Source organism: Pan paniscus, chromosome 1 (genome assembly GCF_029289425.2).
Source record: "Pan paniscus chromosome 1, NHGRI_mPanPan1-v2.0_pri, whole genome shotgun sequence".
Classification (NCBI taxonomy): Eukaryota; Metazoa; Chordata; class Mammalia; order Primates; family Hominidae; genus Pan; species Pan paniscus.
In genome coordinates, this window is record NC_073249.2 from 51,176,432 (window position 1) to 51,189,797 (window position 13,366).

A 13,366-nucleotide genomic window follows, 5' to 3' on the forward strand; every position below is an offset into this window, starting at 1 on the left:
ATTTATTAAAATTTTTAGGACAGGTTCAGTGACTTACTCCTGCAATCTCAGCACTTCAGGAGCCCAAGGGAGGAAAACTTGGGGGGCCAGGAGTTCAAGACCTGCCTAAGCAACATAGCAAGACCCCATCACACACACAAAACAGCTGGGCATGGTGGCATGTGCCTATAATCCTAGCTACTCAGGAGGTGAGGCAGGAGGATCACTTGAGCCCAGGAGTTTAAAGTTACGGTAAGCTATGATAACACCACTGCACTCCAGCCTAAGTGACAAAGTAGGACCCTGTCCCTAAAAAAATAAAAATAGGCCAGACGCAGTGTTCACACCTGTAATCCTAGCACCTTGGGAGGCCCAGGCAGGCGGACTGCCTAAGCTCAGAAGTTTAAGACCAGCCTGGGCAACATGGTGAAACCCCGTCTCTACTAAAGTGCAAAAAATAGCCAGGAAGTCCCAGCTATTAGGGAGGCTGATGCATAAGAATTGCTTGAACCCAGGAGGCAGAAGTTGCAGTAAGTCGAGATCACACCCCTGCACTCCAACCTGGGTGACAGAGAGAGACTCCATCTCCAGATAAATAAATAAAAATATAAATAAATATTAGACCCAGCATGGTAGCTCATACCTGTAATCCCAGGCACTTTGGAAGGCCAAGGCAGGAGGATCGCTTGAGCCTAGGAATTCAGGACCAGCCTGGGCAACATGGTGAAACCCCGTCTCTACTAAAGTACAAAAAATAGCCAGGAAGTCCCAGCTATTAGGGAGGCTGATGCATGAGAATTGCTTGAACCCAGGAGGCAGAAGTTGCAGTAAGTCGAGATCACGCCCCTGCACTCCAACCTGGGTGACAGAGAGAGACTCCATCTCCAGATAAATAAAAATATAAATAAATATTAGACCCAGCATGGTAGCTCATACCTGTAATCCCAGACACTTTGGAAGGCCAAGGCAGGAGGATCGCTTGAGCCTAGGAATTCAGGACCAGCCTGGGCAACATAGCGAGACTCCATCTTTGCTATTAAAAAAAAGAGAGAGAGAGAGAAAGTAAAAGAAAGAAAAATTAAATGTTTTAGTGATATTTTAAAATGTATGAAATATAATGTGAAATGAAAAACTAAGACTCAAAAACAAATTTCCATGTTATACGTACTCAAAGGATATTATTCTTATCATTATCAAAATTACATTTAGTTAATTGCATAGTTATTTGTTGAAGCTATCTACCTTGCCAAAATATAAGCCAAATAAGGTTAGGAAATCCTTTTATGTATCACTTTATCCCTACAGTGCTTGGAACAGGGATAAACATATAGTAAATAAATATTTGCTGAATTATTCTAATAAGAATTTGTAATCTATTAAATAAAAAACATCACTTTGCATAATAAAATGTACAAATTGTCTTAACACTGTTTTTAAGAAAAGCACATTTGCATGTGTGTATGGGTATGAAAAAGAGTATAGGCAGTCTTTGCTTTCATAGTGGCAAAATAGTTCAGACAAGCGCTCCTTCTGAGGAGAGTTTTACCAAAAAAAAAAAAAGGATACATATATACACATACATATGTGTATATTACATATGTGTGTATCCATATATGTGTGCATATATACATATGTGCGTGTGTATGTGTATATATATATACACACATATATGCTTTAATGCATCAGAGAGCTAATGAAATAGAGACATATTAGCGGTCCAGAGTATCTGAGGGCTGAAGGAAGCCAAGAAAAGCGAACCCAACATCTAAGCATGTTTTTTCCACTGACTGTTATGCAAACTGTGGAAATGCAGTTGAGATGCTAAGAGGCTATATGGCGTTTCTTACAGTCTCTTGGAAACACAGAAACAGAAATTGTAGTCTAGAGTTCAAAAAGGGACTACAATGAACATCCCCATGATTTGGCTAAGGACTTCAAAAGCCTTAAACATCATAAACAAGCCTTCTCACGGCATCAAATTATCTCAAATACTAAAATTATCTTAATTGACAAAAGCTGAATATATTTATCATACAAACATATTCTGAAATATGCACACATTGTACAATAGCTCAATCAAGCTAATTAATAAATGCATTACCAACCTGGGCGACATAGGGAGACACGGTCTCTACAAAAAATAAAAATAATAAACTGGGCGTGGTGGCAGGTGCCTGTGGTCCCAGCTCCTCAGGAGGCTGAGGTGGGAGTACTGCATGAGCTTGGGAGGTCAAGGTTGCAGCACCAGTCGTACCACTGCATTTCAGATTGGGTGACAGGGCAAGACCCTGTCCCAAAATAAACAAACAAAACACATTATACTTCATACATTTATTCAAACCCTAAAATTAAAGTGATTTCTGATAGCTACTGCCCCCAGCTACCTAGACAAAAAGTAAAAATTATCTGAAGGAAGATAACATCTTATGCTCCAGATTATTTGTACAAACAATTTTGCACATACTATATCCAATACATCGTGAAAAATAGCCAGGCACTCAAGCAAGTAAGACTACATGAACACAAAATAGCAAAGAGAATAGGCAGAATCAAAATGACCTCAGATAGAAGGCTAAAGATATAGGAAGAAATGTTAAATGAAGAGCATGGCAACAGGGCAAATTTAATTAAACATCTACATGAAACCACAGATAAAAGTGATTGCCATGTTAGAAATGTATCTAAAATTGAAATACATGACAACCAACACATAAATAGAGAGATAAATGAAGTTAAAGTGTTCTAAGGGTTCTATTAGGATGTCTGGGAAAAGAAAAACTATATTAACATTATCTTTATTTCATTTTTATTTTTCAGTCTATGTCCCTTTTTAACATTTATTTTTAGAACTTTTTAAATTAAGGTATAACTTATATACAATTAAATTGCCATTTTAATGTACAGTTTCTAGAAGTTTGACAAACTCAGTAATGAAATCAACCACTAGAATCAAAATATACAACAGTTCCATCAGCCCATACAAGTTCCCTGTGTCCTTTCAGTGTCAAACCCTCCTCCAATCCTTGACAAATACTAATCTGTATTCTGTCCCTATAGTTTTATCTTTTCTAGGATATCATATAAATGAAGCCTTTTGAATGTGACTTCTTTCACTTAGCATGGTGCATTTCAGATTCATCAAGGTTACACAGTTTGTTCATTTTTATGGCTGAGTACTACTCCATTGAATGGACGTATCTCAATATTCATTCTCCAACTGAGGGGGGTCTGCATTGTTTCCAGTTCAGGATAATTATGAATAAAGCCATTATAAATATTTGCGTACCAGTCCATACATAAGTTTTCAATACACTCTACACTCTGGTAAATACCTAGGAATCAAATTTCTGGGTAGTATTACATTTAATAAGTTAAGGATAAATGTAAAATAGCAGGTCTTTATTTGGCATAACAAGAAATAAAACATAGAGAATGAAAGTATTTCAGACTGGCCTGAGTTATCACATACCTTCTTTGTGGTCTCGGCGATGTTCCTGTCACTCATTATTTTATTGCTTACTACTCTAATAAGATTATCAAAAATACTGGATATCATATTTGCCTACTGAATTTGTATTTTCGTCAATTCATCAAGTGATAAAGAAGAAACAAGTAATAGGATTTTAATAAAAATTGTGACAAATTGAGAAATGTAATGAACCTTTCAATTCTTTGGAAAAGCAGACATTACCTTCCCCTGACTATTCACTGAATTAGAATGGACTTAAAATGAAATCTTAAATTGTATGCTGAAAGCATATAAATGCCATATTTTCATCAGAAAATTAAGCCCACTATGAGGACAGTTGTTTATGAATTCCTACTCTTATTTCTATAAAATGCCTATGGTTATTAACTAATCAATAGGAATGGAATACTGAAAAATGCATAACATATAACCATAGAAATATTAAAACTGTTAAACATAAGCTTTTGGATATAGGATAATTTATGTAAAAAAATTTTTCAAGGCACTGAAATGAGAAAAAGTTCACAGCACTTGTCTTTTTTTTTAAATCTTTTTGGAGCTGTTGCCGTATTTCAGACATATTCTCTAAAATATCTGATCATTTCCCAATAGGGCAATACACTGACAAAGAAAGATTCTACTTTAGAATGCAGGCATGTGTCACTAAAATATCATTTTAAAGTTGTTTTACACTGCAGCATCACTAAAAAGTAATAAAGGTTGAGATAATCAGGATTAATGTTTTTTATTTTGGTTCTTGCTGACACCTGCTGGTTCAATTTTATCTTCTTCCTTACTACATATTGATACGTTAACAGTTCTAAATACAAAGGCTTCTAGCACATAAAACAGAATCTTTAATCAAGGGACCACTGACCCAAAAACGAAATGAGCACATATCAGCCAATCACTTCCCATATTCACTGATTTTTATTGAAATCAGTGTTGTGGTTATTACTGTAACTCACTCCCTAATGAATGTACTTAATTCAAAGTCTCTGTTACCTAATATTTTGATTCTGCCTTATGACTTAATTCTGACATTTAATTCTGAAATTAAAGTTACAGTTTTTTTTTAACTTAAACTGCAAAAACCAGTAGGCCATATTAATAGAACTCAAAAACACAAAAACATGATGTCTTCAAAAATATTACACAAGGTACTACTTTTGTTTGTTTAAGCAAACCCCAAATCCCATACTGATGAAATTAAGACAATAAATAATATATCATCCTTACTAAATCCTTAAAATTTTGCTTTCTTCTTTCCCTCCTCTTTCCCCCTAAACCCACTGTAACACAATGGAAGAGAAGTGGTACTTTCCTCTTTCTAAAAACTTGTTTCATATTCCTAACATTAAAAAAAAATTTTTAACTGACTTTAAAGGGAAAAAAAGCTACAGTAAGCTGCCTTTTTACTTATCTTTTTATTCGCTCTTACTCTGTAGCTTTGTGAACCTAATAAGAAATAGACTCCACATACCATTATTAAATAGGCAAAAGGATTAACTCAAATCTGAGACTGTACCTTAGGATGTGTATGAGAAAGCAAAAAAAAAAAAAAATGTGTGCAGTGTATGTCATGAGTAAATACTTTTCATTTATTAATTACACATTAAATCTGTTTCTCCCAGAGCAAATACAGTTATATAAACCTAATTATTTTGGGCCAAGTAATCCTGAGTGCATACTATGAACAAGTAGTTCACACCCCTGCTTGGCTATCAGAATCACCCATGGAGCTTTTTTTGTTTTAAATATAACTGCTTGGGCCACTCAACACCTCCACCCCTGATTATGATTAGATAAGTCTGAAGTAGGACCTACATTTCTGTATTTCGAAATAAATAAAACGGTAGAGATGATTATCATGCACAGTTAGGTTTGAGACTGGCACAGTATTTTCATTTAATAGGAGTGGAGGTTCACTCTATTTTCAGTTTAGTTCTTTGCATCCAGATGTATCATTGAAAGTGATGCGCACTTGGCAATGCCTGCCAAAACTGCCGCTGTTTTTGGCCCCACTAATAAAGCTGTTTTAGACTCAGGCAAAGAACATGAAAGAAGCAGCTCATGCTCAGTGCCTTTCTGAGTATAAATTGGATCCAAACAAAAATAAGCAATGGGGTTTTTATTCACAGACACTGAATGATTACTTAGTGGAAGTAGGAGAAGAAGGAAGGGGGGACGGGGAGCAGCAACAGTAGCAGGGGCCTGGACTATTCCTGGGGCATTTTAGTTGTTGTTAATATTGTTGTTATTATATGTTACATTTTAAAAGAAGAAGGAAAATTGGGAGGGAGCACAAACATCCCTCCCAGGCACACGCGGATGTCTCTTGAGTATCTCCCCATTCCTTTTTTTTTAAAAAACAGATCTCAAGTCACACATTAGTTAGAAATCTATATGAAATGTGTTTTATTCCTCAAATTGCAATGTTTGGAATAGTTATTTCAGCCAATATCTGTAAATGAAATACCTGAGTTTCTTTTTTTTTTTTTTTTTTTTTGAGACGGAGTCTCGCTGTCGCCCAGGCTGGAGTGCAGTTGGGCGATCTCTGGCTCACTGCAGGTTCCGCCCCCTGGGTTCACGTCATTCTCCTGCCTCAGCCTCCCGAGTAACTGGGACTACAGGTGCCCACCACCTTGCCCGGCTAATTTTTTGTATTTTTAGTAGAGACAGGGTTTCACCGTGTTAGCCAGGATGGTCTCCATCTCCCGACCTCGTGATCCGCCTGCCTCGGCCTCCCAAAGTGCTGGGATTACAGGCGTGAGCCACCGCGCCAGGCCCTGAGTTTCATTTTTAAAATAACAAATACAGATCTAACCCATTAAACTTTAAAAACAAAAAGAAATCAAGCATCTCAATATATGCCATTTTAGGTACTGTAACAACATTACAGCACAGCAAAAAATAAGTGTTATGACTTGCTCTCATATTTATTTTTTATTTTTGTATTATTCTTTTGTATCAGACTCTTACTCTGTCGCACGGGCTGGAGTGCAGTGGTGCAATCACGGCTCACTGCAGCCTCTAACTCCTGGGCTCCAGAGATCCTCCCGCTCCAGCCTCCCGGGTAGCTGGGCTCACAGGCACATGCCAACATGCCCAGCTAATTTTTAAGAAATTTTTTTGTAGAGACAGGATCTCGCTATGCTGCCCAGGCCAGTCTCAAATCCTGGCCTCAAGTCATCCTTCCACATCAGGCTCCCAAAGTGCTGGGATATGGGCATGAGCCCCTGCAACTGGCCGCTCTCATCTCTAAAGTTTTCCATTGTATCCTCAAAATACAAAGACTACTACTTTCCCAAAAAGGATCTATGAAAAAATATTTTACAAAAGAAAACAGGAAGGAAGGAAGGAAGGAAACCAAAAAAAAAAAAAAAATGAATTCAACCTCTGTCACTTTCTAGGCCACAGGTCAAACCAATGGGTCTTTTTCTGAGCTCTCTTTATTAGCAGCCCCTGCTTTAGATGTGGGGGGTGAGGTTCATTCTTTTGTTAGTTTTATTATTTCTGTCATGACTGCTCCTGTTTTTACTGACTAGAAAGTGTTTTCAAACACATGATGTTACTTCTCACAGTCCTCACTGGATGAAAAGGGGCTTTATTCTCCAAAATTCAGTAAGATTGTCTGAGTCACAACAGAATCAGCTTCCCTTCTCTGGAATAGATACCAATGTCCCCACAGACAGAAATCTCTACTTCTCCTAGACATTAAAGTAACAGAGTTCTTGTGTGTTTGTCTTAATGTATTGCTTCTCAAACTTTTCCATGAGCAATGAAGATAAAGTCTATTCCTGTACCTGGGGGTGCAACCAGAAGCAAGTCCACGTAAGTAAGAAATTCATTCAAAATCTACTTTTTCTTTTAAAGATGAGTTGTTTTTATGTTCCTCTTCATTATACAAAAGATTTTTCTTTAAAAAAATCTTCAGTGGAACTGATGCTCCAGGAAGATAATTTCAAGCACCAGGCTTGAGAAATGCAGCCCTAAGCCAATATTAACTGTAACTAATGTGACACTCCATCTAAAGGCTTGTGACATATCATCTATTTCACCCCCTTCAATTTTATATAAATACATCCCAATCACAAAGATTAACAGACTTTAGAAATTACTGGCAGCGGGGAAGGATGGTTATAAATGCCATGTGAGAACTCATGAAAACGTCATAGTATTTTATTTTACTCCAAAAGCATTTGTAATTCAAATATGTCAATTCTAGCCTGAAAAAAAAGAAGTGGTAGAAAGGTGTTTTCCCAATGTATTATTGTTTCCATTTTTTTCTCCAGCCTTCCCATCCCTGACCCTAGAGTCATTTGGGATAAGGGAGAGTTATATGGTTTGGCTGTGTCCCCACCCAAATCTCATCCTGAATTATAGCTCCCATAATTCCCATGTGGCGTGCGAGGGACCCAGTGGGAAATAACTGAATCATGGGGGCAGATTCCCCCATGTTGCTCTCATGGTAGTGAATAAGTCTCACAAAATCTGATGGTCTTATAAAGGGTTTCCCTTTTCGCTCGGCTCTCATTCTCTCATCTGCTGCCATGTAAAACATGTCTTTCACCTTCCACCATGAATTGTGAGGCCTCCCTAGCCACGTGAAACTGTGATTCCATTAGACTTCTTTTTCAGAACAGACTAATACAGAGAGATTCTGGGAAAAGCAGCACCAGCGTAGCCACTGTGATTTCTGGTAACACTCACCAGTGAACTGGAAGGGAGAACACGGACGTGGAACACCACCTGCCTGAGAGGCTGTGCATACAGCATTAGAGGTGCTACAATCAATTGCTTCCATCCAAAAATAACACCTTTAACAGTAATGAGTTTCCACACAGGATTTTGGGCAAGTTACTCAATGATTGACAGGGGATTGCTAAAGTGAGGAAAGCGCCAAACCAGCCCTCTCCAATCCTCCTTGTGAAGAAAGGCTGGGTCACATTTTTTTTTAATATTCCTGACGACACCTACAACGGCACTGAAACATTAATATGATGATTGATGCCTGTGAACATTTAAATCCTAAGCCAGTGTAACTAATGTGGATCTCTAGTGCTGCTGAGGCTACGTCTGAGTTATTTCTGGTTTGGAAATAGACGTGGCTGAAGTACCTCTGACTTTTTAGGTAAAGCCAAAAAGAGTCAGCAGACTAGATGCCCTGAGATGAATTGATTGTAATAAACTGTCCTAAGATACGAAACTTTAGCTTGGTGCTAAATCCAAACTACAGTGCTCTTTGTGATTGCCACACAGTTTATTAAAAGCCATTGCTGAACAAAGGGTTCCCCAATTCTCAAACCAATCTCGATATATGCTATATTTTTAAATAAAGCTTGACTGTGACCTTCAAGTGTTTCTTGTTTATGGTCACTATGTCGGAAGACATGCCTCCTCCTCTATACTTACAAATCTCTGGTGCAAAAACTCCAAGTGTGTCTTGGTGTCACCTGGATTTTCCTAAAAGACTATCAACAGGGTGAGGCTCCGGAAAGAGAAGAAAATGGGAGCACAAGAGCATAAAAATTATATAAGGACAAAAGAAAAGGAGAGAGAAGATATATTCCTTCAGCTACAGCCAATTCCTTAGAATATTAATGATGGATTCTATAAAAAGAACTGAATCACTTTAGTTTGCTAACTAAAGCAGGAATTAGCAACCTTTTGGTAAAGGGTCAGACAGTAAGTATTTTAAGCTTCACAGGCATCAAATGCTCTCTGTTCCAACTGTTTAACTCTAATGGCAAAGCAGCCATAAAAATATATAAAGGGACATACGTGACTATGTGCCAATAATACTTTATTTACAAAAACAGGCACAGTACATAACATTTTATATGTTAAAAAAACCACTATATACTCCTGGCTTTTCAAATGAAACTAATAAAACAATTCTAAGAGACAGCACAGAATACAGACCCATTCAGTGTATCCTAAAATAAAACTGAAATACTTTGCGGCCAACCACTGTATAAATTTAGATATGACCTATGGAGTAAATTCTGGTGGGACTCATTAATTTATGCTTCTGTTATCCCCTCGTCAACACAACACACAAAAACAGCACCCTCTTCCACTTAAAAAAACAAAAGTAGAAATTAAGCAATTATATACAATGAAAATATACTCCACACATTATGTACCACAAAAATCACTCTCTACCTAAAATCCTATAAATCTCAACAAGCCAACATGAATAAACACATAATCTCCACAGAGAGGGCACCCATTAAGTCTGTAATCTCTCAAATAATCCAAGAAACCAAAGCAAAAGCATTGCTAACAGGATAAAAAGCAAAGCCAAGATTCTGGCAGACTCAGTGCTAGGGAGACAAAACTGGAGTACAGAAAGCACCAAAGGGCCTGGCACAGTGGCTCATGCCTGTAATCCCAACACTTTGGGAGGCCGAGGCAGGCAGATCATCTGAGGTCAGGAGTTTGAGACCAGCCTGGCCAATATGGTGAAACCCCATCTCTACTAAAAATACAAAAATTAGCCGGGTTTGGTAGCACATGCCTGTAGTCCCAGCTACTCAGGAGGCTAAGGCAGGAGAATCACTTGAAGCCAGGTGGCAGAGGTTGCAGTTAGCCAAGATCATGCCACTGCACTCCAGCCTGGGCAACAGAGCAAGACCCCATCTCCAAAAAAAAAAAAAAAGAAAGAAAGAAAGAAAAGAAAGCAACAAAGAGCAGAGGTCTGTGTAAACACCCTCGTCATTCAGTCAAGACCTCTGAAGACAGACCAGCCTGCACTTAAAGCGGATATGCTCATAATAAAAAATATTGAATCATCTCTGGAGATGGTGGTACCATTTAAAGCCTCAACAAGTTTTCATATACATATCTGGTATACAACTAGAAAAAAAAGCAAGCTGGCCAAGAAATTGGATACAGAAACCAAAATAAGGAGGAGGACAACAGAAATAGGCCCATATATGAACCAGATTTTAGAATAATCAGAAACTAAAATAATTTTGATTAATATGCTCTATAAATTAGACTAAAATAGAGAATTTCTCAGAAATCTGAAATCTATAAAAGAAAAAAATGCACTGTCCACAAAACAATAGAACTCCTAATTAAATATTGGTTTTAATAGGTCAAAGATGCATTGAAATCTCTAGAGTGTTCACCAATAGAATGAATGAATGCACAAAGAGCAGGGTAATGGGGCAAGAAGTAGCAAAAAATTTAAGTAATCTTAAAGGAGAGCAAGAAAGGAGGCAAAATAGGACAAAGAGCAGTTGGAACAATAGAAAACAAATAAGATGACAGATTTAAATCTAAATATATTAGTATGACACTGAATGAACAAAAAGCTCGAATTGAAAAACAAAAATTATCCAACTAACTTTTTTTTAAATTCTAAGTTGCTTGTAAGACATGTCTTACATATCAGAACATAAAAACATTTTTTGAAAGATGAAAAAGAAACACTATGTGGACACTGGCCAAAAGAAGTCTGGTGTAACTTTATTTATATTAGACAAAGTAGCTTTTAAGACCAAAAGAATTAGAAATAAAGAGGAATATTTCATAAAAATAATAGATACACGTCAGCAAGACGTAACAATCCCACATTTGAATAACATAGCCAGAATATATAAAGCAAAAACGAATAGTACTAAAAGGGGATAACAACAATTCCAGCAGCAAACAGAAAAAGCAATATAAAAAAAAGTATAGTGTAGAGAGAGGAGTTAAACCACACAATTAACTAATTAATTAAATGTGTGCACTAGAAAACAAAGAAAATCTGAAAATCAGTATCTAAGCTTCTGCAGTGGATACTATGGTGTGCTGTGCAGATCACCCTCCAGGACTAAGGCATTCATTCCCCAAGCTGCAGGGAGTGATGGCTCACACCTGTGTCTCTCTCTAAGCAGCTGCATCCAATGACTGGTCAAGGTGACTGAACAAAAGTCTACACCACTTCCTGAAGGGCTGTTCTAGCTGCAGAATGCCCCCAGGGGACTGGCTGCAACCTCTACTGCAACCATATTGCAGTTCAGGTTCTTCTATCCAGTCTTGCTTCCTTCATGGTGCTCTTCCCAAAAGCATTATACAATAAACACCATATATGCAGATCTCCATCTCTGAATCTTTCCTGGAGAATTCAGCTAAATGACAGCTGCTACTAAAGTGGACCAGAAAGCAGACTCAAACATGGGAATTTGCAGCTCCATCACTGGTTGGCAATGAGGAGTCCCATTACTGATGGTAGGTGGAAGTATGGATAGCCCCCCGCATAAGCAGTAGTGCAATTATTAAAACTTTCACCAACCACGAAGTGGGCACAGGATACCAACTGAAGGAAATTTATTGGGAGGTGAAATATCTCAGGCATCTGAAAGGCTGACAGGAAGTAGTAATTATAAGGACTACAGAATCAGCTTTTGCTGGGGGCTACCGACGAATTGTGGGGAGAGGGAATTAAAAACTGAGAATCATTTGAGGTGACATGTGAAAGGTTAAAAAGCCTCTGTGGAGAACGGAAAGAGATTCTCATCTTCCTCACAGTTAGAAAGCAGAAAGAGCTGAGAATCAGGCCAAGGATTTAATTATCAGGGCAACAAATTGCCAAAAAACCCTGAATACCTAACATTGAATACTCAATCCTGGCAAATCTGCTATTCCAAGCACAGGATCCTGTCTGGGAAGAACCAAGACTGAGACTTTACATAGGGACATGTGGGTCGACAGGCTTGAAAATCTTGAAACCCCAGATCACCTTAAACTCTCTGGGCCTGCAGAAGAGGCCCACTCCTCCTTCACCTGAAGACAATACAGATGCTTCTACCTCATAGGATACACAGGCCCCATCAGTATTTATCACCTCTTGGCCACCGGACTAGTAACCAGGATCAAGGGAAGGAAGCCCAAGGAAAGCTTCCACAGTGCTCGTAATGTCCTACATTTTCACCTAGTGTGTGGTCACATGGGGGGTTCCCTTCTAAAAATGTATTGAGCTGAGGAGAATGCATCAAGCCCAGGCGGTGGTGGAAAGGCTGGAGGACACACCTCAACATGTGGAATCCCAATGCCAGCCAGCCAGGGCCAAATCCATATCCCCCCACCATAGGGTACCCTGGAGGTTCCAATCCTGCCCACCCACCACCTATCAATACACCCTTTCCCCAAGGCCCCTTTCTTCCTCTCCCAGGGCAATCCAGCTTTCCCCCCAGGTGGGCCCCCTCATCCTGTGCCACAGCCAGGGTATCCAGGATGCCAATCCTCGGGTCCCTACCCTCCTCCATACCCACCACCTGCCCCTGGATGCCTCCTGTGAATCCCTTGGCTCCTGGCATGTTCGGACTAGGAGTGATAGAGGACAAGAAGATGCAGATGAAAATGAAGAAAGCTCACAAAAAGATGCACAAGCACCACGAGCATGGCAAGCATTCCTCCTCCTCTTCCATCAGTGACTCTGACTGAATACAGGCCCTGGACCTTTCCCTCAAGTCTCACCAGTTCTGTTCTCCCATCGAGCTTCAGATGCCATATTGTACCAGGGGGAAGTAGCCCTTGTGCTCCCCACCCCTACCCCCACCTGAGCCTAACCCTGCTGTTCAGCCCTGAGTGGCTAGGGAAAATGGGAAGAGGATTGCCATGGCATGACCATCTTCTTGCTGCTTGGATAGATCATACAGCTAATGAGTTAAGCAGGGGAGCTATTTTTTGATGATAAACTAAATGTTGAAAACAAATTTGAAAAAAAATTGCTGAGCTGCACACTTAAATATGTAATGTACTATTTGTTTGTTGCACTTCGATAAAAAATTTCTTAAAAAAGCAATTATATCCAATCCACATTTTCAAAGAAAAGTGCTTTATTAAGAAACTTCACAGTATCTTATCATATTGGTATTCACATACATTAATTCTTTCTCTATCTTTGTCACTGTATCTACA

At 38.7% G+C, this 13,366-nt stretch overlaps 1 protein-coding gene and 1 pseudogene across 4 annotated transcripts in view; one reads left to right on the plus strand and one right to left on the minus strand.

The window, feature by feature from the left end:
* The window catches only part of NEK7 (NIMA related kinase 7), a 165,356-nt gene that overhangs the window by 111,605 nt on the left and 40,385 nt on the right, over positions 1–13,366 (minus strand). Inside the window, exon 1 of one of the 4 annotated variants that reach the window (XM_063597984.1) lies at positions 916–1,007. The exons of the other annotated variants lie outside the window; for them this stretch is intronic. The gene's annotated coding sequence lies outside the window, so the exon portion shown is untranslated. Of the gene's footprint in view, positions 1–915; positions 1,008–13,366 lie in introns of those variants that run through there. 4 annotated transcript variants of the gene reach the window in all.
* LOC100991993 (proline-rich protein 13-like) lies at positions 12,445–12,889 on the plus strand (annotated as a pseudogene).